Consider the following 25,254-nt stretch of genomic DNA (forward strand, 5'->3'; position numbering starts at 1 on the left):
CCTTTCCATCACCACCATCCACCTGAAAAGACACAACTTCCCTCCAACACCCATGCATATCAATATTTAGAAACAAAGGTTCATCTGTAATCCTCTGCCCCATATCGTAAAGATAATTAAAACCAACACGTATACCTCAGCCGCAGGATAAAAAAAACCTTCATGTGCTTCATTGGCTCCCCCATCAAAACATCTCGCGATGATACAGGTCCGAAACAAACTCCTCCTCCTTCAAATGCCCCACTTGTGTTGTAGTTGCCGCCCATCTTCTTCACACCAGACCCCTTCACCAACAAGGGGAACCTTGCGCATTTCACTTACTGAAAGGCACAAACCACCTTGATACCATCCAAGAATTTAATATCCATCTCTGCACAAGCCATGGATGAAAATTTGACGAAGCCAAAATGCTACTAGCGTCCCTTATTCTTCTCGCATATGACAAAGACCTTTTCTAGACTCCCATGTTGTGAAAAGAAGCCCTTTATTTGTTTACATCTCACCAATTTAGAGATTCCATTGATGAACAGAGTGACATTATCCCTTACAAAGCCATATTTAAGCCTCCTCGAAACATCAGATTCGTTCTGCTCAGTACCACATATAAGCCTCCCCCTTGAGGGTGCCCTCAACCGAGCAGCACCGCGTCTAGGGAGCAACACCACATCACAAAAAACCCACAAAAGAAGAAGGGACAACGATATTTGAATGAAACATAAGCACAGGAAATTGGAAACAACAAGGGTGTCAGATCACGAACTGGAAAGGGGGAAATTGACCACTGCCGCGAAGGCTGGCTGCAGCTGCCTTGAAAAAAAAGGCTAAGGAGACCCTAACCGAATCCATCATAGGCAAGAGAGAGAGAGAGAGAGAGAGAGAGAGAGAGAGAGAGAGAGAGCTCTCCCTAGACTAACAACATCGTTTTGGGCCCTATACGCACTAAACCCAACAGATTCATTAACAATGTTTGGCTTCAGTTAAGGCCTGAATGGTCTAAGTTTCTTTTCTTTAACAGAGTTATCAAATCTTGGTTATGGAGTAACCTTCAAACCAATTGTCTTCTTGGCCTTAGCTGTTTAGAAGCATATATGTTATGGAGAATTTGGAAGAACAAAAGCAATCTCATTTTTTATCCCAGTACTCTTCGATCGACACATCTATGGAAAATTCACATATATGGTGTGCACCACAATCCAAAGAATCATTTGGTGTATCTACACATTACTTGGGACTTGATGATTAAGAAACTAATATTGGAAAGTAACTCAGCAACAACCATCAAACTTATTAATCGTGGATGTGATCCAAAACATGGTCTTCAGAGGACTAGGAGGTCCGTTTTTTTCTTACACAAGGGAGGCAAATCAAATTGTTGACTTCTTCGCCAACTATGCACAAAAGCCTTAATTCTGGTATCCGCACCACAAGCTCTCACAGGGATATAATCATCTCTTGTACGGGGTTTATGTAGTAGGCTTGTCCAGCTATTTTAATTTATTCTATTTTGGGTTTCACCCTCATCACATAAAAAAGGACTTTAGCTAATAGAATAAAAATGTAATATTCTATTTTTCTCCTACTAAAATGATAAAATTATTATTATTATTATTATTGTGTGTTATAGTTGTGTGAAAATATTTAATAAATTAAATATTAGAAGATAAAATTCTATTTAAGAAATTAACAACCAATACATGAAGATTATAGTATAAAAATACCTTTGTGAGTGATTATAAAAAATTAATCAAGGGAGTTAGTGTGCGAATCTTCACAAAAAGTTATTATGTGAAATTAGAATTTTAAACCAATTGAATAATCTCTTAATTAGTGTATTTATTTTCATAACCTCTAAAAATAGAATAATTAACTTCTGGGTGTCCAAGAATTCTTAAATTGCATTTTAAGGATCCCTGGGCAGTGATAACCCATGCTAAGCATCACATGAGAAGGTCCTTCTTTACAATTAGTATTTTCGACCTCCTATATAAATCTAAACCTTCTCTTCAGTCCTGGTGGCACACCCATTTTCCAACATGTTTTTCTCTCTCGTCCGACCCCCGTTTGCCAAGCTGAGACCACCAACATGCTCATGGAAGAGAGACGAACCAGCCACCGTACCCAATTCTTCTCTCACGAGAATCGCCACCGCGTGCACTGCCGCATCTTCATCTTCACAGCCGGTCCTGTTCTGGAAAGTATTCAAAATTGCTTTTTTAGAGGTACACACACTTCCAGAATCCATTCTTGAGCTTCATTTAATGATTTAATGCATAGAAAACATAATTTTAAAGTCTTAATCATTGATTTTTGAATTAAAATATAATTTCACCTTATAGTTAAATCTAGTAATTCCAAGGCCAAATTAATCAGTTTAAACATGATTTTCAGTCTCTGTGACTCTTGTTGGATGTCTGGATCTTGATGGTGAGGTCCAGAAAGAAAGATTCAAGCTAGAGAGGAGGGAACATGGTCTTTCTCTTCTCGACCACCGTGACTACAACCTTCATGGTGTGTAGTTTTCTTCCCCTGACTCTGAGCATGTGGTTCACAGATTGTGTGAAGCTTATAAGTGACTAAAGTTTAAGGGTAAGGGTAGGGGAAACCAAGCTATGGTTTTTATAATGAGAACTTGGATTATTATGGTTTGACAACCTTGAACTATGATATTCTCATGAAAATAATAACGTAAGTTTATGTTGTGGTGGAGAAATCTTAAGAAGATATATGATCTTGATGATGTCTGATCGAGGATATGTGACGTTGATGAGTCATGTGAATTCTGAGATTTTTCAAATGTATATATGTATGTTTATGTGGTTTATGATTTGGATTATCTTAATGTCTTATGGATTTACCTTGGCTTCATGAGTAAGGTAATGTTTATGGATAAGCATTGGCTCCATGAGCAAGCTTACATGCAATGTGTCTTTCTGACTCTATGAACAGAGACGTTTTTTGATAAATGTTCCCTGGGTCTGTGAGCAAGGATATGCACAATTTATTTCCTCTTGGCTCTGTGAGCAAAGATGATTCTAATGAATTGTCTTGGTCCTGTGGACAAGATTTGCTTTGGCCCCGTGAGCAAAGTCATTGGTTCTTATGATTGATTACCATGGATATTTTGGTGGAACTGATCATGATATGTCTTCTTATGTGTAGCTCATTTATGTTATGTTATTCCCTAAAGGGATTGTGTTGAATTGCTTCTCACCCCTTTGTTGTTTGTTTTGTTGTTTTCTCCTCTTCTATCGATGTCGGGCATACTATGAAGATGGAGATTGTGCTGCTGAGAGACGTGGGGCATGACTTTAGGTGTAGATTGAATTTTGTGTGCCAAAGCTATTAAGTCGTGGAAGCTATCAGTGGGTAAGAGTTTACGACTCAAGATCCTGCATTTTATATTCACTAGGAGTTGGTCTTTGAATGTGCCTGATATGTTTTACAAAAAGCTTCTAATTTAAATTGTAACTTAGAGAATTATTAAGTCCTAACATTTTGATTAATAGAGAATTTTTTAAAATTTCTAGCATGCATCATTAGAACTTTATTTGCATCACAAGTTTAGACATCACAAAATGGATAGATTTTAATTTTCTTATTATTTCTCTCGTAATTGGAAAATAAATAATGGTCGTTTTTTTACTTTTAAATATTTATGTATTTTAGTTTTATTTTAAATAATTTGGAAAAAGTTAGATATTCATATTGACCACTATATGAAAGTAAACTCACATTTTTTTTCCAAAACATTTTTTCTAATATATTTAATAAAATGTAAACCGAACAATGTTATTTTAAAATATCAATAAGAGAAAAAGAGAAAGAAGTATTAATTAAGCTTGATAGACCATTACAATTTTTTTTAGTAATTATAGTATTTTTTGTACAAACTTTGGTCAAAGCTAAGTGTAAAAGCTCTGACACCATGCAGAGAAAAGAAATATAAAGAAAAGAGGAAAATGAGAATAGAGAAAAGAAAACGAACGTGCACTTCAAATATATCATATCACGAAATTCTCTTTCTCTAAAAATATATAGAAGAATAGAGTACACTCACATAGGATTACACTCACAAAACTAATAATGTACTTCTTACAAATCATCAAACTATTGAAAAGTTTTGGACTTTTGACAGTTATGCTTAATTTGTGTTGAATTATTCATATAAAGCATTTACGCATCTTCAACCACATGCAGTCTCATCCAGCAGCAGCTAGGTGCTCCTCCTCCTTCAGCAGGTGGTGCTCCTCCTCCTCCAGCAACAACAGGTGCGTGGTGAGGCAGTAGTGACCTATACCTGTAGTACAACCACAACGCCCCCATCAGAATTAGTAACAAGGCTACTGCTAGGGTGATGCTAACCATAGGGAGCCACAACCACATTTTGTGGTGGTGGCCACCGCCTCGGCTCAGGTCTGGATTTTCGAATGTGGTTGTAGGGAAATTGGTTGATGACAGGAGGAAGTGGTGCTAGGGCCAACATTAGGAGAGATTCTGTTAGAAGAACAAGAAGACGGTAGTTTCTCTGGTAATTCAAGACTTCTGTATCAGAATGTAATACCACATAAACAAATATTTAAATTATAGTTCTAGTTGTCAAAGATAATACAGCTATAAATCAAAACATTGAATAACATTCGTTGAATTCCAACAAGCAAAAATAAAATTATCAAGAATTATAGGTCAAAAAGGCAAGTACATTCTTGTAATGACTTTTCAAGTTAATAGAGTAAGGCTGAGTAATTCATAATTTTTTTTTTTGAGAACAAAGAGATTGCATTAATAGTTATAGGAGTAATTCATAATTATAGGATTCAGATTCAGAATAGCATGAATAGATTTGACAATTCATAGGTTTATCTCAAATAGCTAGTTTTCTTTGATATCAAGCAACCAAATAGCTTTTGAGGCACAAATGAGTTGTTAAGCAGATTAGTATCGAGGATTACTTCTCCTATCATGATTGTAATAATTTCCATCTTTGTGTTGAAATAGATCTCTTCAAGTTTAAATTGCAAGAGAAATTCATTTTGCATTAGTAGTTTTGAAAATTTTCTAGAATACCAAATTGTAGGGAAATGTACTGGAGCTTTGATCGCTTCAGGTTCAGGAATTATATTTAAAAGGAAAATAAGTCTAAAGGTTGTGTTTTTCAGAAGCTACATCACTCAAACTTTCTGTGGCCACAAGAATCATTCCAGTCGGACTCTTACGTCAAAAATTATGCACTCCAAAAGTTTTGAACTTAACCAGTACAGATTCATTTAGAGCAACAAGCTTAATTGCTCACTGGCAAGATAGATAAAATCAGTCACAAGCTTTTTTATTTTTTCTCCAAAATAAACTTATAGTTTCTAGAAGCACAGTCATATTTAGGAATATATTGGACATCTTACTTTTATTTGGACTTAACTTTAATACATTCACACTTTCTCTTCTACTCAATTCGACTTCTTTTTCTTTTTTTTTTTTTTTAATTTTGCATCACATCATCCCAATTGATACGTTTCTCTCTCTGTTCAAGTTTAAAAATAAGTACGTTGAGGAAAAAGAATAAATATTCTTCCCTCTTTTGGGTCTTAGGAAAAATTGTACGCATTGCAGGAAATTGATCACGACTAATATATAACTGGCAATTTGCTCCCACCCATCACCCATGTGTATTAATTATTTTGTTGGAAAGCTTAAATTAAACCATATCTGAGATACTAGCATTTCCACAACTAACAGTGTTCATCCTAGCTAGTTTGTCTTATATAGAATCGTAGATATATAACGCCACTACTATTAGTGCTTCTCCTATTTCTAACGCCACTTAGAAATAAATTGCACTTCCGGCCTTAAACCAAACAAGCCCTTAGTGCTTCTCCAATTTTTTATTTTCACTAGTATTTTTTACCCGTGCGTTGCACGGGGCCTTCTATTTTATTTTGTATTGTGTTTTTTTATGGTTTTTTTTAAATTATTTATTTGTATGAAAAGGTGAAAAAATAATATTTTTTTGATAAATAAGTTTTTTTGTCGAAGTGTTAATTTTTTTTTGTCGTAGGTTTTTTATGAGTGTATTTATTTTTTAATTTGTGTTGTTTGTCCTTGTTTATGTAATTGATACTTTTGATATAACAATTTTCAAGGTCAGGAATCTCGGCTGCTCTCATATTGCCAAGAAAGGCGTTAGACAACATAAGGTCGATGAGGGAAGGCTGTTGGCTTGCTGAAGGTCCCGTTTGGTCGCCGGAAGTAGCATGGTTAGTTTCAGCACTGGGGGAGCAAAAGACTGGCGACCCTTGGGAGTTTGCACCTTCGTCCTGAGGGCTCGCCGGTCGAGCGAGAGATGCTCCAGCTGGGTCCGCCTCGATTGGATCAGGAGAAGAAGTTGTTTGAGGAGAATTTTCAGAAGGTTGTTGACCAGCGGAAACCCCCTCCGGACAAGGTGAGGACTCAGGACCGCCCAAGTGCTTCGGAGTCTCTTCGCCCGCCAGGTGTGGGGCGGACGCTTCGTCAGCTGGAGGTTTCTCGCCTTTCTTTTTCTTCTTTTTCAATTTTCGGGGCGAGGAAGTCTCGACCCCGGATTTCCCCTCTGAACCAGGGTTAACTTTTTTGGATTTCTGGGACCTCTTCGGGGGGGAAGGCGGAGCGGCATCACCATGGAATCTGGGAGCTAGGTCGTCAGTAGGCTGCAATGGGGCGACACCCGGTGTAGCCTCATCAGTCCCAGTTGCGCCGGGAACGGGGTCAGCTGAGGAAGATCCTTTGACCTTCTTCGACGGAAGAGCGGCAGTCTCGACGTCAGAATCGGCGGCGACACGTTTCCTCTTGCTCACCTGGGTATTGAAAATAGGAGGAAACTCGAGTGGATCGGCAGTTAAGGCGCGCTGTAGTGCGGCCGTAGTAAAGTCAATCCCTTCTAGGAGGGTGTGGAGTGTGTTTTCGTGAGCGGCTTCGAGCAACTGGGAGCATTCCAGGATGGGGAACCCAGCGAGGAAGCCGAGAATGGCTTTGTCTTCATTATTCAGTAATGTGTCGGGTGGCGGAGGAACGTTGCAGGGATCCTCGGTCCAGTAAAGAGGAAATGAAGCAGTCCCATCCCGGCGTGTGAAAGCTTCAGGATAGAAGGGGTGCACGATTACGCGAAAATATCGGCGCCCGGGCCCCATCTTGATATTACTCTTATAAGGTTGGAGACGTTGTCGACCCGTTCAGGACTTCAGGGATACCCACCCGGGAGTCTCAGCTTTCAAGGATCTTGGCTCCACGCCATAGAAGTAAAAGAAATGGGAGGTTTTGGCTTCAAGGTTGATGGCATCACACAGGATCTCGTAGCATTGGGCGAAGGCCCAGGCGTTCAAATGAAGTTGGCTTGGGGCTACATTGATTTCTCTCAAAACCTGGCAAAGAAAGGGGGAGAAGGGTAGTTTGATCCCCATGTCAAGAAAGAAGTACTCATAAACGTAGAAGAAGTGGGGCTCTTTGTAACACCCCGATTTCGGTGGTGTCACTTTAGTAACCAAAAAGAAATACTTAAGCGGAAAGACGTGAATATTTTATTTTTTTTGTTAATATAAATAAAGACAGAAACATTAAACATCTCAACGAAGGATAGAAGAAACTAATATACATCTATATATATATACATGCCCAGCTAATACCAACCACACCGCGAGTAACCTCCAGCGAGGGGTGACAGAAAGAAAGTAACGCCCGAAGGCAATATGTACAAACCAAGGTAAAACCTGTGTCCGCAACACCCTACCTCAAAAACTGAGAACAAATTGGCCCAGCGGCCTAAGAAAAGACCTCCTAAGTCCAACCAGCTCTCTGTGATCTCCATAAGAAAACCACACAAAAAGCTACCGGCAGGAAACTACCCTGTCCCAAATCTGAAAGCATGACGGTCAGAGCAACGACACTACTCCTACACTAATCCCAACTCGAGGAGCCTACACTAGCACTCGATCCTACACGCTAGCGCAGTCGTCGTCCGAATCTACATCCAGGACGACTAAGTCGACATACACAACACTACCCTCTTTATCCACCCGGATGCGCTCCTGCACTGGTCTCTCGGGCTCGGGGCCCGGACCATGATCCTCGATGACAGCAGCAGTAGACGAACTGGACTCCGTCGAAGTTCCACCCACTGGCACCTCCTCAGAGGGGTCCTCATCATCCGAAGATGATGGTGGTGGTGGTGGTCCTCCCAAGCCGGGTCCACAATGCACGCCGGGCGACAAGTTGAAGCTCAATATATGTCTCCTCAATACCCCCTCCGTCAAGCGTCCGAATCGGTCAACACGGTCCTCCATGACCCGACCGGTGTAGGTCGCACGGTGGCCTATGGGGTCGACCACCCATGCACCTGGGTCGTCCTGGTCAAGCATCTCGAACCTGGTCCCCCCCGAAGGGCTGACCATCGTAAACCAATCCGCCATACTCATCTGACAATGGCGTAGTCCGCCCAAACACACACAGAAGACGCGAGGGTCAACTCCAAAGAATTATATAAATAATAAAACCAGATATATATAGGATAATAATTATTAGCCTCTCAGGCCTAGAAGTTTAGGGATAACATCCTAGGGTTGCATGTATCACAATGAATATAAAGAATCATAATAACAATTAGCATGCCTGAAATAGGATAAACAGGTACCAATCACACTCAGCAACTAAGTCAGAATGTATGTTGCATGAAATGCAATGCTGGTTGACAAGATGCATTCCGGAAGAAAGGATGGACATCAACGAAACGGCCCTAACACCAGCCACGGTGGGTACCTTCCTGCTCGCGTGTCTCTTACACCACACAAAAGTAGTCAGATCAGCAGTGAACCCGTAGGTCTGCCATTCCGTCTGCTACTAAGAACCACCGTAGTGTTCTAAATATGGAAATCCGGGTCTTATGACCATTTTGGAATCCACCGAGGTCCGGCATCCCACCGTGTATTAACCTCAAAATGAGTGCATGAATGCAAGTGATTAGCCAAACAACGTCTCCGACCTCACTCGACACGTCGCCACGTGTTCTAAATAACTTAAGGTCTCTAAAAGAATACCCTAAGGTAAATGTCGATTCTGCGACAAAATGAATTAATCAAGAGAAGAAAGAATGTACCTTGGAACTCATGGTTCCCGGCTAAACTTTAGATAGCCAATCAATAAACTGCTCATCGAGCGAAAAGGTACCGAAGTACTTGGAAACTTATAGTCTCCGGCTAAACTTTAGATAGCCAAACTTTAAACTGCTCATCGAGCAAAAGAGTACGAATGTACTTGGAAACTTATAGTCTCCGGCTAAACTTTAGATAGCCAAACAATAACCTGCTCATCGAGCAAAAGAGTATCAACATACTCAGAAACTTGTAAATTCCTCAAAGCTTGGACTCGACGACACTTCTCACATTTTCAAAACTAATACTCAAGCTCTACGTTCTTATCTAAGGTTGTTATCATTGTTCAAGGGTTTTAGAGATTAATTAATGTCTTATGAATTTTCCTTGAGAAAATAGGTTTCTTTTAGTCTTATAACGTTCCTATGAGTTTCAGGGATCCCATAATCCCAAATAATTTCTGAGAAGGTCTCGGTCCATCAATACATAACAAGGTCCGAACTCCGTTCGTCCTTTCAAACTCTCTCAAAATCTCATAAAAATTCGGCATGACTTGCCCGCAATCCTCACTCCTCAGAATCACAGTTATGAGTGGAATAACATAAAACATCTCAATCAATAACCATAAACAGCATATTCCAACACATCCTAGATTAACCATTTAGCACATAACATGTGAATCATTTAGCACACAATATCATGGCATCAAGTACTCAACAAGATCGGCCGAAGCCTCAGAAATCATTTCAGACATTTAGCAATTAAGTGCATAACACATAAATCAAGTCGAATTCGTCGACACCTAAAGCATTAGTAGCCCTCACCGGTGGGTCTTCCAGCTTCCTCCTCGCATGTTCCTTCACGCTCCTCTCCTTGATTTCCAGGAAACTCCTCAAAAGAACCTTAAGCAAAAATCACAGAAATCAACACAATGAGTCAAAAACTCAGCAAACAATAAGTCCTAGGGTCACACGGTACATTACAAACTCTGTGGTACGGCAATCTAACGCGTTAAGACAAGTTTTCGAAAAAGTCGGATTTTCCTCCCCCCTTGATATAGCTCTCGGCCACTTTCCTTAATTGGGAGGGTCGATTTTTCTTCGACCAAACTTGGTTCCTAGGTTAACATAAGCCGTAACTAAGACGGTTCTAAGCTCGGAAAAATTTTCGGATCGAAAACTGATATAAGGGTAGTTTGGTCATTATTTTCAGCTCAGAATTTCAAAACTGGATTTTTGAAAAACAAATTGGATGGGGACGTCAACAACGACGTTTATGAAGACTAATCCTACTAGCACTAAGCCAAGTCGATAGTTTTCAGCTTAAAGGTTGCGACTTTGCCTAAAAATGGGTATTTGATGCAAAAATTGATCCCGGCGGCGTTTCGTCGACATCTGACAAAATCTAATCCGCAGAACACGCTCAGGAGCATGCAGGGAATAAGTTTAGACACTGAAATCAGCTTATTTGAACAGTTTTACAAAAAGCTCAAAACTTTGAGCACAGAAAGACATAGAAGAAGTCGACAGAAACGACGATCAGAAGAGAGATATGATTTACCTACCTCAAGGTCTTCGATTAGCAACGATCGGTGAAGCAAACGGGCAAGAATCGGCGAAATCAGGACCCTCTCTTTCTCTCTTGGAGCTCGCGGTTTTGGGGGAAGAAATGGGTGAGTTTTTGCAAAAAATCTAATTTTCCAGCTATTTATAGGTTTTGGAAAATGCGGAAAAATGATTTTTTTGCGATTCCGATTTTTCTTGCGCGTTCCTCTGCGAATTCTAAGATAGGTTCTGGCGACAGAATTCCAAAACTCAAAACAGGATTCTTGGAATTAAACCAAACGATCCAAAGTCGGTATGAGTCGGTGTAAGTCGGTTTATCCCGAAAAACTACTTTTTGCAGTGATCGTCGGAAGAGAAAACTTCCTTCTGAAGAAAGATTAGGAATAACGAGAGAAATAGGAGAACGCGGGTGGAATCTTCATTTGAAGCTCTGAATAGAAAAAGTCTTCATCGTCTGTCGATCTTAGGTTTCTTGAACTATCAGGGATTCCGTTTCGGCAAACTTCCGAGAATTGGAATTTGACGTTCGTACTTTCCAGGGTTTCGCATCGAAATAATTGTTTATAGACGAAAAATAGAAGTTCTAACATTTCTCTGAAGATTTTAGGAACTAGTTTCCATCGTGTCCTAATGTGTAAATTAACGATTCACTAAAACCTTTGACCTAGGATTAGGCGTATGTTAGTCGTGCTATAACTCTTATCGGTTTTTCGATAAAATTCTTGGACTTTTCCTGAACCTTTTCCTTCACAAATTTATTTTAATCAAATAAACCCTTATATTTTATTCACTTATCCAAAGCTTAAAACTTGGGTCTTACATTACTACCCTCCAAAAAGAAAGTTTCGACCTCGAAACTTAAAGTTCAGTAAAAAGTTCTGGATATTGTTCCTTGATCTTTTCCTTCAGCTCCCACGTCGCATCACCGGTGTTTTTGTCCCAAATGACCTTCACTAACTCGATCTCTTTCCCCCTCAACTGCTTTATCCTTGTGTCACCAATGCTGATTGGCGGTGTCTCGATAGACAAGTTATCCTTCAACTCAATGTCATCCAGCTCGATAACATGTGTCGGATCAGCAATATACTTCCTCAGTTGTGACACATGGAATACATCATGAATGTTTGATAGAAAAGGCGGTAGTGCGATCTGATAAGCTACCGGTCCTACACGACGAGTAATCTGATAAGGTCCAATGAACTTTGGCGTAAGTTTTCTTGACTTGATTGCTCGACCAACTCCTGTAGTCTGGGTAACTCGCAGAAACACATGATCTCCTTCTTCGAATTCTAGGGTTCTGCGCCTTTGATCTGCATAGCTCTTCTGTCTACTCTGAGAAGCCTTCATCTTCTCTCTGATCTGTTTGATCTTCTCAGTCGTCTGTTGGAGAAGTTCTGGTCCTACTAACAAATTTTCTCCATCTTGATGCCAACACAAAGGTGTTCTACACTTGCGGCCATACAAAGCCTCATACGGTGCCATGCCTATGGTCGTATGAAAACTGTTGTTGTATGTGAACTCAATCAGTGGCAATAGGGTATCCCAATTGCCCTTGTTGTCTAACACGCAAGCTCGTAGCAAATCCTCCAATGATTGGATAGTTCTCTCAGTCTGTCCATCAGTCTGTGGATGATAAGCAGAACTTAATCTCAGCCTCGTTCCCAAAGCCTCATGATGAGCTCTCCACAAATGTGAAGTAAACTTCGGGTCTCTATCGGAAACAATACTTGTTGGCACTCCATGAAATCGCACAATCTCAGCTATATATATCTCTGATAGTTTCTCCACGTTGTACGTAGTTCTCACAGGTATGAAATGAGCCGACTTAGTTAATCGATCCACGATTACCCAAATCGAATCATGTCCTTTCTGAGTCCTTGGCAACGTCACGACAAAATCCATCGATATGCTATCCCATTTCCATTGAGGTACATCCAAGCTTTGTAGCATACCTGAAGATTTCTGATGTTCCACCTTCGCCTTCTGACATGTCAAACAAGCAGCTACATACTACGCTACTTGTCTCTTCATTCCTGGCCACCAAAAATTCACCTTCAAGTCCTGATACATCTTTTTCATCCCCGGGTGAATGCTCAACTTGCTTTTGTGACCTTCGTCCATAATCAACCTCCTTAAGTCGGGGTTGTTAGGTACGCAAACTCTATCCTTACACCGTAGGATATTGTCACTTCCTACCTTGAATTCCGGGTCCTTACCCTGAATTACCAAATTCCTTTTTCCGAGTAAAAATTCATCTTGTAACTGTTGGTCTCGGATTTCTTCCATCAATCCATTGGTAATCCTGATCATTCCAAACCTCAGTTCTCCCTCGGATACTCTCACATCTAAACTCAAATCCCGAAATTGTTCCAGCAGTTGCAGCTCCTTAACCATCATTGACGAGATATGCATCTTCCTGCTCAATGCATCAGCAACAACATTAGCCTTTCCAGGATGGTATTGTAGGGTGAAATCGTAATCCTTAAGAAATTCCATCCAGCGTCGTTGTCTCATGTTCAACTCCTTCTGATCGAACAAGTACTTCAAGCTCTTGTGATCACTGAATATGGTGAAATTGCATCCATATAAGTGATGTCTCCAGATCTTCAGCGCAAATACGATGGCAGCTAACTCTAAGTCATGAGTTGGATAGTTCTTCTCATGAACCTTCAGTTGTCTTGAAGCATAAGCAACTACCTTCCGATGTTGCATCAGCACACATCCCAAACCTTGATGCGAAGCGTCACAATACACTTCATACGGTTCCTCTGGTTGCGGTAAGACGAGTACAGGTGACGTCGTCAAACGCTCCTTCATCGTTTGAAGGCTAGTTTCGCACGCTTCGGTCCATGCAAAAGGTTGATCCTTCCTCGTAAGTTGAGTCAAAGGTCCAACAATCTTGGCGAAATTCTCGATGAAGCGACGATAATATCCCGCCAAACCGACAAAACTCCTGATCTCAGTCACAGTCCTTGGCCGTTCCCATGACAACACAGTCTCTACCTTTGCTGGGTCCACAACTATACCTTCTTTAGAGATCACATGGCCCAAGAATTTTACCTCTTCGAGCCAAAATTCGCACTTGGAAGGGTTGGCATACAACTTTGTCTCTCTCAACACTTGTAAAACCTGACGCAAGTGCCCTTCATGATCCTCAGCATTCTTTGAGTAAATCAGAATGTCGTCGATAAACACCACGACGAATCGGTCTAAGAACGGATGGAAGGTCCTGTTCATGTAATCCATGAAAATGGCAGGTGCGTTTGTCACCCCAAATGGCATCACTAGATACTCATAGTGTCCATAACGAGTTCTGAATGCCGTCTTCTGGATATCCTCAGTCTTTACTCTGATCTGATGGTAACCCGACTTCAGGTCTATCTTTGAGAATATCGCAGCTCCTCGTAGTTGATCCATCAAATCATCAATTCTAGTTAACGGATACCTATTCTTGACGGTCACTTTGTTTAGTTGTCGATAGTCGACACAAAGTCTAGATTTCCCATCCTTCTTCTTTACCAATAGGACAGGTGCTCCCCAAGGTGAAACGCTTGGTCGGATAAATCCCTTCGACAGAAGATCCTCTAGTTGCGACTTCAACTCCACTAATTCTGCAGGTGCCATCCGATATGGTGCAATCGAAATCGGTCCTGTTCCCGGTACGATGTCAATAGCAAACTCAATATCGCGTACAAGCGGCAATCCCGGTACATCGCCAGGAAAAACATCCGCGAAGTCTCTCACAACTGGAATGTTGCTCACTTCAGGATTCCCTTTACTCTCCAAGCTTAGCAATACGGAATACTCTTGAGATCCTTCATTCAAAGAGACGCTAATGTGATTGGCGGATAGATACTCGGAAAGATCCGAGTCAAGAAATACCACTCTCTTTCGGTTGCAGTCCAGTAGACAATGATAGTGGGACAACCAGTCCATTCCTAGGATAACATCTAGGTTCTTGAGAGTTAGGCACACTAGGTTAGCATGGTAAACTTTATCTCTATAGGTTACTGGACAATACATGCATGCAGTATTAGCAAGCAAAGTTTTGGTAGGTGTGGTAACTATAAGATCGAAGCTCAAAGCAGTAACAGGAAGTTTTAATCTAGTAGCACAATCCCTAGAGATAAAAGAGTGCGTTGCTCCGGAATCAAAAAGTACGGTTAGGAGATTACCGTCAATCTCGCAGTCTCCCCTGATCAGACCATCAACTCCTTCAGCTTCTTCACCATCCATGGTGTAAACTCTTGCCTTAGCAGCAGGACGCTTCCCACGAGCAGTGTTGACAGCTGGTTCTGTTTTGGGTGCTCTGCATTGACCGGCAGTATGCCCCAACTTGTTACAGTTAAAGCATTTGGGCCTCATGTCAGTACAGGCATTGGCGTAGTGCCCAGGCTGCCCACATCTGTAACAGGTCATCTCCCTGTTCACAGTCTGACCTCCAGAACCACCAGCAGTACCCACCATGGGCCTATAAGATCCTGAAGCAATTCCTCTACCAGCAGGACGTTGATACGGCCTCCTGCTCTGAAATCTCCCTCTGCCTTGAAAATTTTGAGAGCCCGACCTCATCGGCCCTCTTGTTCCAACACGGTTCAGTCTCTTGTTCTTCATTATCTCCACTTCCGTGGCTTTCTCAACCAAAGTCTTGAAACGAGTGATTCCCAACGGTTTCACCGAGTCTTCAATATCGGGCCTCAGCCCATGCACAAAGCGTTTGCACATGTAGGGTTCATCAACCCCGTTGCGGAAGAATCGAAAGTGCTTGGCCAACGATTCCAGCTTCGCAGCATATTCCGGAATGGTCATGCTACCCTGACGAAGAGTCAAAAATTGTGACTCACGTTCGTCACGAGCACTATCTGGAAAATACTTTTCCAGGAAAGCAGCACGAAACGAAGCCCAGTTCACTTCCAAATTGTTTGCTTCCATCATTCCTCTGGCGCCTCTCCACCAGTACTCAGCATCACCCAACAGTAGAAAGGTTTCCATTCCCACCTTGGCTCCCTCAGCAGTTTGCAATACACCGAAGATCTTCTCAATCTCCTGGATCCAGAGATCCGCTTTGTCCGGGTCAGTACCCCCCGAGAACTTAGGTGGATCCTGTCTCCTGAAGTCATTCAGGCCTTTGTTCTGGTCCAGTGTCACTTCCCTCTGGCGTTGATGCTGATCACGTGCCTCCTCAGCAGCACGCCTCATAGCATTATCGTTTGCCTGTGCAGTCACAGTTTGGGCCATAGTGGCCATCATCTCAGCTAATTGGTTAGCGTTCACCATGTTCTGCTAAGTCAAACAACCAGTTAGTACTCATCATAAGATAGCATCTAATATAACTATACAATATGATTAAGCAATAACTTCAAGCAATTCTAAGCGAGCAATCGCTTGGCAGACAATCAATTTTTCACTCTTTGCAGAGTCACACAATCTAGCACAGAAGACCTATTCCCCAAAGACTCCCGAAAGACTCGACTAAGCTCTGATACCACAATGTAACACCCCGATTTCGGTGGTGTCACTTTAGTAACCAAAAAGAAATACTTAAGCGGAAAGACGTGAATATTTTTTTTTTGTTAATATAAATAAAGACAGAAACATTAAACATCTCAACGAAGGATAGAAGAAACTAATATACATATATATATATATACATGCCCAGCTAATACCAACCACACCGCGAGTAACCTCCAGCAACGGGTGACAGAAAGAAAGTAACGCCCGAAGGCAATATGTACAAACCAAGGTAAAACCTGTGTCCGCAACACCCTACCTCAAAAACTGAGAACAAATTGGCCCAGCGGCCTAAGAAAAGACCTCCTAAGTCCAACCAGCTCTCTGTGATCTCCATAAGAAAACCACACAAAAAGCTACCGGCAGGAAACTACCCTGTCCCAAATCTGAAAGCATGACGGTCAGAGCAACGACACTACTCCTACACTAATCCCAACTTGAGGAGCCTACACTAGCACTCGATCCTACACGCTAGCGCAGTCGTCGTCCGAATCTACATCCAGGACGACTAAGTCGACATACACAACACTACCCTCTCTATCCACCCGGATGCGCTCCTGCACTGGTCTCTCGGGCTCGGGGCCCGGACCATGATCCTCGATGACAGAAGCAGTAGACGAACTGGACTCCGTCGAAGTCCCACCGACTAGCACCTCCTCAGAGGGGTCCTCATCATCCGAAGATGATGGTGGTGGTGGTGGTCCTCCCAAGCCGGGTCCACAATGCACGCCGGGCGACAAGTTGAAGCTCAATATATGTCTCCTCAATACCCCCTCCGTCAAGCGTCCGAATCGGTCAACACGGTCCTCCATGACCCGACCGGTGTAGGTCGCACGGTGGCCTATGGGGTCGACCACCCATGCACCTGGGTCGACCTGGTCAAGCATCTCGAACCTGGTCCCCCCCGAAGGGCTGACCATCGTAAACCAATCCGCCATACTCATCTGACAATGGCGTAGTCCGCCCAAACACACACAGAAGACGCGAGGGTCAACTCCAAAGAATTATATAAATAATAAAACCAGATATATATAGGATAATAATTATTAGCCTCTCAGGCCTAGAAGTTTAGGGATAACATCCTAGGGTTGCATGTATCACAAGGAATATAAAGAATCATAATAACAATTAGCATGCCTCAAATAGGATAAACAGGTACCAATCACACTCAGCAACTAAGTCAGAATGTATGTTGCATGAAATGCAATGCTGGTTGACAAGATGCATTCCGGAAGAAAGGATGGACATCAACGAGACGGCCCTAACACCAGCCACGGTGGGTACCTTCCTGCTCGCGTGTCTCTTACACCACACAAAAGTAGTCAGATCAGCAGTGAACCCGTAGGTCTGCCATTCCATCTGCTACTAAGAACCACCGTAGTGTTCTAAATATGGAAATCCGGGTCTTATGACCATTTTGGAATCCACCGAGGTCCGGCATCCCACCGTGTATTAACCTCAAAATGAGTGCATGAATGCAAGTGATTAGCCAAACAACGTCTCCGACCTCACTCGACACGTCGCCACGTGTTCTAAATAACTTAAGGTCTCTAAAAGAATACCCTAAGGTAAATGTCGATTCTGCGACAAAATGAATTAATCAAGAGAAGAAAGAATGTACCTTGGAACTCATGGTTCCCGGCTAAACTTTAGATAGCCAATCAATAAACTGCTCATCGAGCGAAAAGGTACCGAAGTACTTGGAAACTTATAGTCTCCGGTTAAACTTTAGATAGCCAAACTTTAAACTGCTCATCGAGCAAAAGAGTACGAATGTACTTGGAAACTTATAGTCTCCGGCTAAACTTTAGATAGCCAAACAATAACCTGCTCATCGAGCAAAAGAGTATCAACATACTCAGAAACTTGTAAATTCCTCAAAGCTTGGACTCGACGACACTTCTCACATTTTCAAAACTAATACTCAAGCTCTACGCTCTTATCTAAGGTTGTTATCATTGTTCAAGGGTTTTAGAGATTAATTAATGTCTTATGAATTTTCCTTGAGAAAATAGGTTTCTTTTAGTCTTATAACGTTCCTATGAGTTTCAGGGATCCCATAATCCCAAATAATTTATGAGAAGGTCTCGGTCCATCAAAACATAACAAGGTCCAAACTCCGTTCGTCCTTTCAAACTCTCTCAAAATCTCATAAAAATTCGGCATGACTTGCCCGCAATCCTCACTCCTCAGAATCACAGTTATGAGTGGAATAACATAAAACATCTCAATCAATAACCATAAACAGCATATTCCAACACATCCTAGATTAACCATTTAGCACATAACATGTGAATCATTTAGCACACAATATCATGGCATCAAGTACTCAACAAGATCGGCCGAAGCCTCAGAAATCATTTCAGACATTTAGCAATTAAGTGCATAACACATAAATCAAGTCGAATTCGTCGACACCTAAAGCATTATCTAGTAATTCAGAGAGTAGCCCTCACCGGTGGGTCTTCCAGCTTCCTCCTCGCAAGTTCCTTCACGCTCCTCTCCTTGATTTCCAGGAAACTCCTCAAAAGAACCATTAGCAAAAATCACAGAAATCAACACAATCAGTCAAAAACTCAGCAAACAATAAGTCCTAGGGTCACACGGTACATTACAAACTCTGTGGTACGGCAATCTAACGCGTTAAGACAAGTTTTCGAAAAAGTCGGATTTTCCTCCCCCCTTGATATAGCTCTCGGCCACTTTCCTTAATTGGGAGGGTCGATTTTTCTTCGATCAAACTTGGTTCCTAGGTTAACATAAGCCGTAACTAAGACGGTTCTAAGCTCGGAAAAATTTTCGGATCGAAAACTGATATAAGGGTAGTTTGGTCATTATTTTCAGCTCAGAATTTCAAAACTGGATTTTTGAAAAACAAATTGGATGGGGACGTCAACAACGACGTTTATGACGACTAATCCTGTAAGACCTGGATTTGCAGAACAAGTTAATTTCCGACTCACACGTAGAATCAGGGTAAGCGTGACAGGAGTTTGCTGTTTGAGAAAGATTAATGAAGAAGAAAGTTCAGGAATTGCTTGAAGAATGTTGCGTAGTCGCTGTAGGAATTAGTGCGAGTTGTCTGCACACCTGCCTTATGGTGAGCGTGTCCAGAATGGGCTAATTTCGCTTTAGAGCAACGTTTTAAGTGAGATTTCGAATCCTTGGAAAATTTAAAGATTCTCTTTATTTTTCCTTCGACCAGCGTTTCATTTCGGAACTCTGGACTGTACGCGCGATAGTATTCACTTTCCGGAAGTCTTCCGACGCTAATTTCTTTGCTTCGAAACCCTAGATTCGAGCGATGGATGAAGACTTTTTCTATTCGGGACTTCTAACAAAGTTTCTGTCCGCAATGCCAGATTTGTTTCGACATTTCCAATCTTTCTTCAGTAGGAAGTTTTGTCGTCTGAGCATCACAGCAAAAAGTAGTTTTTCGGGACAGATTAACTTACACCGCCTCTGGGATCTTAGATATCGTTTTTCCCAAATCATAGATACTTGTTTTGAGTTCTGGAATTCTGACGCCAGAATCTCTCTTAGAATTCCTCGGTGAACGTGCTGCAAAAATCGGAATCGCGAAATTTTCATTTTCCCGCGATTTCACCTGCCTATAAATAGCTCGAAAAAGCAAAATATCCCATTTTCTTTCCATTCAAGGGCCGCGAGTTTAGGGGGAGAGGAGGAGAAGATTTTCTCGCGAAAACTTGACCGATCTTCGTGCAGTTCGTCCCTACTTCGAGGTATCGAGGTAACTAGCTTGATTCTTACCTATGATTACTGTTTCTGTTGCGTTTCTGAAGTCGTTTCTGTGCTCACAGTTTTGAGCTTTTTCTAAAATTGTCCGATTTCTCTGATTTCTTGGTTGGGTTATGTTCTCTGGGCTCCCAAGAGCCTAAAACCTCTGTCAGTAAACTCTGATTGTGATTCAGTTGTCCAGGATCTGAAAAACTGTTTCAAAACCTTTTTGTCTCACATTTCGAAACTTTATTGTCGAAAAGTCATAATCTGACTTCGTGCCTTTAGGAATTGTTGTCACGAATGTCGTTAGGATCATTGCTGTCAAATTTGTTTTCAGAACTGATAACTTTGAAGTTTTGAGCCTTTATTTTGGACCAAAATGCCCCTGGATAGTCGTATTTCGACCCGATTGTCCGAAAATTGTTCCGACAGTTTCTTTGCCGTAGTTTTACTCTAAAACTACCTTGTGAATTGATTTGGTCGAAGAAAAAGAGCCAAAGCCCTTTTTCCTTTGTGGTCGTGACCTTGTAGTGTTGGGGAGGGAGTTTTCGTTTTCGAAAACTTGTCTTTTCGTACCCGGATGTCGTATTCTGAAGCTTTAATGCTTTGTCTATCGTTTATGTATTGTATTGCGATCGAACTAATCGATTTTGTGTGGATTCTGCTTTGTTTTTCTCCGAGGTTCAGTTGAAGGAACTTTAGGAGCTTCAAAGCACTTGAGTGAAGGAACCTTTGATTGCGAGGCTGGAGCAGCTCGAGGTTAGGGCAACTTACTATAATTAGCTATGATTGCATGATAGGCGTCGATAAATTCGGCTTATGCTTTATCTGATGTTGATTATGATGATGAGTTGATGCTATGATGCTTTTCCATAACTTGTGATATTGTTGGACTGTGCGTTTTGACGCGATTTCAGAGTGTGGAACCTCTGAACTGGTTAAAGTTGATGTTTCGGGTTGGATGATCAACCCTAGGGCAAGTCCAAAAGTGGGATTTGAGACTTAGCCATTTGTTGGGATTCGTTGGAATTCCTAGACTTTCCCCGGGAAATGTATTTTGGGTGGTTGATCTTTGGAAACTTAGAATGATAGAGCTTTCGAAAAATAAAGACTTGGGAAACTTAGACTTTGAGAAATAAACTCATAATTTGACTAATTTGAATTGAAATCATTTTTATTAACGTTTAAGCATAGGAGAACTGAAGGGGAAAAATATTTACGAAAGGCGGGGAAACGTCGACTTTTGTTGTGGGTTTGGAGAGTTTGGAATTGGGGAAAGCCACTAAGGTGAGCTATGGTGATGATTGAAAGTCACCGAGTACTTTAGTACTCTTGGGAGTGTTGTTCGAGTCGTGCTGTATTGACCGGCACAGACTCTGGGTTTTGTTTGTGGATTTTGTGGTGGGAGTTGTGTTGTATTGACCGACACTAACTCCGAGTCGTCTTGTATTGACCGACACTAACTCTGGCTTTGATTTTGGGTTTTGTTGTGGGAGTTGTGTTGTATTGACCGACACTAACTCCGAGTCGTGTTGTATTGACCGACACTGACTCTGGTTTTGATAATCATATTGCACACATGCATATACGAGATGAAGTGCCAAGCAGAGTACTTCGGTATAGCAGGATGTAACGATCAGCCATGCAGAGTTGAATCGGCCCTGACTATATCTGGCACAACAGGAGGTAACGATCATCCATGTAGAGTTGTATCGTGCCTGTTGATGTCCGGCATAGCAAGCAGAAATGGTCAAACCATGTAGAGTTTGTACCGTCTTGACTATAGCCAAAGGTGATAAGCGAGGCCCGAGCAGAAATGGTTAAACACGAGGCCAGTGTTACGACCGTCTCGAGGTGCCCAGCCTATAAGTGGCAATACCGTTGGTTTGTCCCGTCGCCAAGCAGAGTGACGTCGTTGATTTGTTCCGTCGCCAAGCAGAGTGACGTTGTTGATTTGTTCCGTCGCCAAGCAGAGTGACGTTGTTGATTTGTTCCGTCGCCAAGCAGAGTGACGTTGTTGATTTGTCCCGTCGCCAAGCAGAGTGACGTTATTCGGGTTTGTGTCAGCATATTCTGCACTGGCACACAATGCATCTTATTATGATTGAATTGTGTAAGAGATTTGATAACATGCTACGTATAAACCTTAGGGTAGGCAGTGCATAACTTATATGTATATATACAACATATATATATACCCCTTTTATCGCATGTTGATTGTATATCTATTGTATTCTGTAAGTTGACCCTAGCGCCTTGGCTTTGTTTGTATGTTTGTGTTTGGGCGGTCGGCCTGCTGCCAGGCGTCCGTCAGCCGGTTCGTGATGATTCGTTGTGCGGGAAAGACCCGGAGCGGAACGACAATTACTGAAGCTTTCGACGAGGACCCGGACTTCATGACTGATCGAGGGAGGGTCGATGATAGTAGTGTGGGATATGGGTGGTTAGAGTCTTTTGAGTTGGTTGTTACTGTAATAGCTCTGATTCGTTTTGCTTTTGGGGATAGGGTAGGTTCCCGACGCATGACTTTTTGTGTGGTTCTCTTACTGAGGGATCACAGTGAGTCAGTCGGACCATAGGGGTCTTTGCTTAGGCCATTTTGAGGCCGACTTTCTCCTAGTGGTTTGTAATTATAATTTTCTCACTCACACATCTGGATCTGTAACTATTTGCCTACGGGCACACTACTTTGGAGTCACTGCGAGTGCGCGTGACGGGAGAGTGCAGCTGAGGCTGTACATGTGTATATATTTGTGTTGGAACATGTTGCCTTGCATTTTGTCAAAACAACTGATTGTCGAAGCAGATGCCGTGGCATCTGACCTCGTGAAGCTAGGACATCAGTCCTCAGCTTGTGTTTCTGTTATGGGCCTTCTGAAGATTTGCTGAAGATATGTTTTTGAGTTACTTGAGGAGCAAGTAACTATTCCAAAAGGGTTTTAGTTGTTGGGTTGTTATTTGTTGAAACAATCTTTGTTAAAAGATTGATTTCTATCTTTACTTGTGCAATAAGAAACCGAATCTATCAAGATTGCGTTTTCAAATTGCTGTTATTGGAATCTGTTTCTTCAGCCCGTGCTAACCCTAAAGCCCATGCTACCGCTGCTGAAGTCTATAAAAGGATGAAGACCTAAAACGTGAAGACAACCGAAGCTGAAAGAGAGATTAAGAGTTTTAGGATTTGTTATTGTGCTTCGTCCTGTGTTAGTTGTGAATCTGTCTTTGCTCACTGATTCTATAAAGCAAAGAGAGGTTCTGTGTTGTTTGATTGCGTTCAAACTTTACTTGTTCATTGTGTTCACCAATCACTGTGGCAGTGATTGAGAGAAAGTGAGAGGGGCTCTCATACTTAGGTTGGGATTCTAAGTAGAAATACACTGGGTAGATTAGGAAGTGAACTATGAACTGAGTCGTTCATGAGTGTCTGTAATTCCTGAATCTTGAGATAGTGGATTTCCTTTCTTTGGGTGCAAACCCTCCAGACGTAGGTGAAAGTTTTCACTGAACTGGGTGAACAACTTCTGAGTGTTATTGTTTTGTTGTTAAGTTCTGTTTTATTGTTAAGCGATTGTCGAACCTCTTGTCTTAGCATCGTGCAGGACAATCGTATCAGAGGGAACCTGAATTACAATTGGCATCAGAGCAGGCACCCTGTTCTGGTTGGGTGAGCTCCAGGGAGTTTTATTCAAGTTCTCATGGATAACAAGGAGGGAGGATCAGTCAACAGGCCACCCATTCTGGATGGTACTAACTATGACTACTGGAAGGTTCGCATGACAGCCTTTCTCAAATCGATTGACAACAAGACTTGGAAAGCTATTGTCAAGGGTTGGAAGCACCCCACTAAGGCTGAGGTTGAAGGCACCTCTACTACTGTTGTGGAAAAACCTGAAGAAGAATGGACCAGTGTTGAAGATGAAGCTGCACTTGGAAATTCAAAGGCTCTAAATGCTATTTTTAATGGAGTTGACAAGAATATGTTTAGGCTGATCAATACATGTACTGTGGCAAAGGATGCTTGGGAAATTCTGAAAACTGCACATGAAGGAACTACTCGAGTAAGGATGTCAAGACTTCAGATGCTTACTACTCAATTTGAAAATCTGATGATGACTGAAGAAGAGACTATTTCAGAATTCCACATGCGTGTCCGTGACTTGTCTAATGCTTCATTTGCTTTGGGAGAACCTATGTCAGATGAGAAGCTTGTAAGGAAAATTCTGAGATCTCTTCCTCAGAAGTTTGCTATGAAAGTCACTGCAATTGAGGAGGCTCAAGACATTGAGAACATGAAGGTTGATGAACTTATTGGCTCCTTGCAGACATTTGAGTTGAAACTGAGTGGAAAATCTGAGAAGAAGAATAAGAGTATTGCTTTTGTGTCTAACACTGATGAAGGTGATGATGAAGACTGTGAGGGTGAAAATTTTTCTGAGGCTCTGGCCATGCTAGCAAAAAAATTCAACAGGGCTTTGAGGAAGATTGACAAAAGAACCAGACCTAATGCCCAGGACATGAAGTTCGATAACAAACCCAAGTTTTCAAACTCTCAGAGGAAGACCAAGGAAGAAGAAAGACCTGTTCAGAACAAAGGAGTTCAATGTCATGAATGTGAAGGATATGGTCACATCAGGTCTGAATGTGCCACTTATCTGAAGAAGCAAAAGAAAGGTATGATGGTAACTTGGTCAGATGAAGACACTGAAGATGAGGAGGAGATATCTGCAAACAAAGTCAATGCTTTCTCTGGAACTATCTGTGAGTCTGAGACAAGTGATGAAGACATCTCTGATGAGGAATTGGCTGAAACTTACAAGCTGCTACACAACAAGTGGGAAGAAGCATGTAAACTTGTGAGAGAAAAGCAAAGTGAGATAGAGCAACTTGTGTCTCAGAATGAAAGGTTGAAAGAGCTCAGCACAAAACTGAAGGAGGATCTGGAGGAATGGCAAAGTAAGTTTAATAATGCTGATGTTATGGAAAAAGCTAACCTAATATTGATTAATGCAGGACTTCAAGAGGAAGTAACAATTCTGACAAGAAAACTTGAAGCCACTCATAAATCTGTTAGAATGCTAAACAGTGGTTCTGACATGCTTGATGAGATTCTGAAAGAAACTAGCAAGCAAGGAGGGAGTCTGAAGGGAATTGGTTTTGACTACAGAACAACGAACAAAGAAGGTCAAAAAGGATCAAAGAAGTTTGTGTCTGCTGCAAAACAAACTGAATTCAAGAAGCCCAGAAATTATCAGTTGTCAGATCCATTGCCTCGACATGTACCTCAACATGGGAAATCCCAGCTCAAGCTTGAGAAAATTGTACTTTGG

The 25,254-nt window shown here is 41.8% G+C and overlaps 1 long non-coding RNA gene across 2 annotated transcripts; it reads left to right on the forward strand.

The window, feature by feature from the left end:
* The first annotated feature begins 1,970 nt into the window (after positions 1-1,970).
* LOC130718382 (uncharacterized) lies at positions 1,971-4,733 on the forward strand. 2 transcript variants are annotated; one of them, XR_009012616.1, is made up of 3 exons: positions 1,971-2,219; positions 2,389-3,366; positions 4,198-4,733. It is a non-coding gene; the product is annotated as an uncharacterized LOC130718382 (long non-coding RNA). The 2 variants fall into 2 exon arrangements; XR_009012615.1 differs by having other exon boundaries at positions 1,974-2,219; positions 3,272-3,366; positions 4,198-4,728.
* The last annotated feature ends 20,521 nt before the right edge of the window (positions 4,734-25,254 follow it).

Source organism: Lotus japonicus, chromosome 5, assembly GCF_012489685.1.
Source record: "Lotus japonicus ecotype B-129 chromosome 5, LjGifu_v1.2".
Taxonomy (NCBI): Eukaryota; Viridiplantae; Streptophyta; class Magnoliopsida; order Fabales; family Fabaceae; genus Lotus; species Lotus japonicus.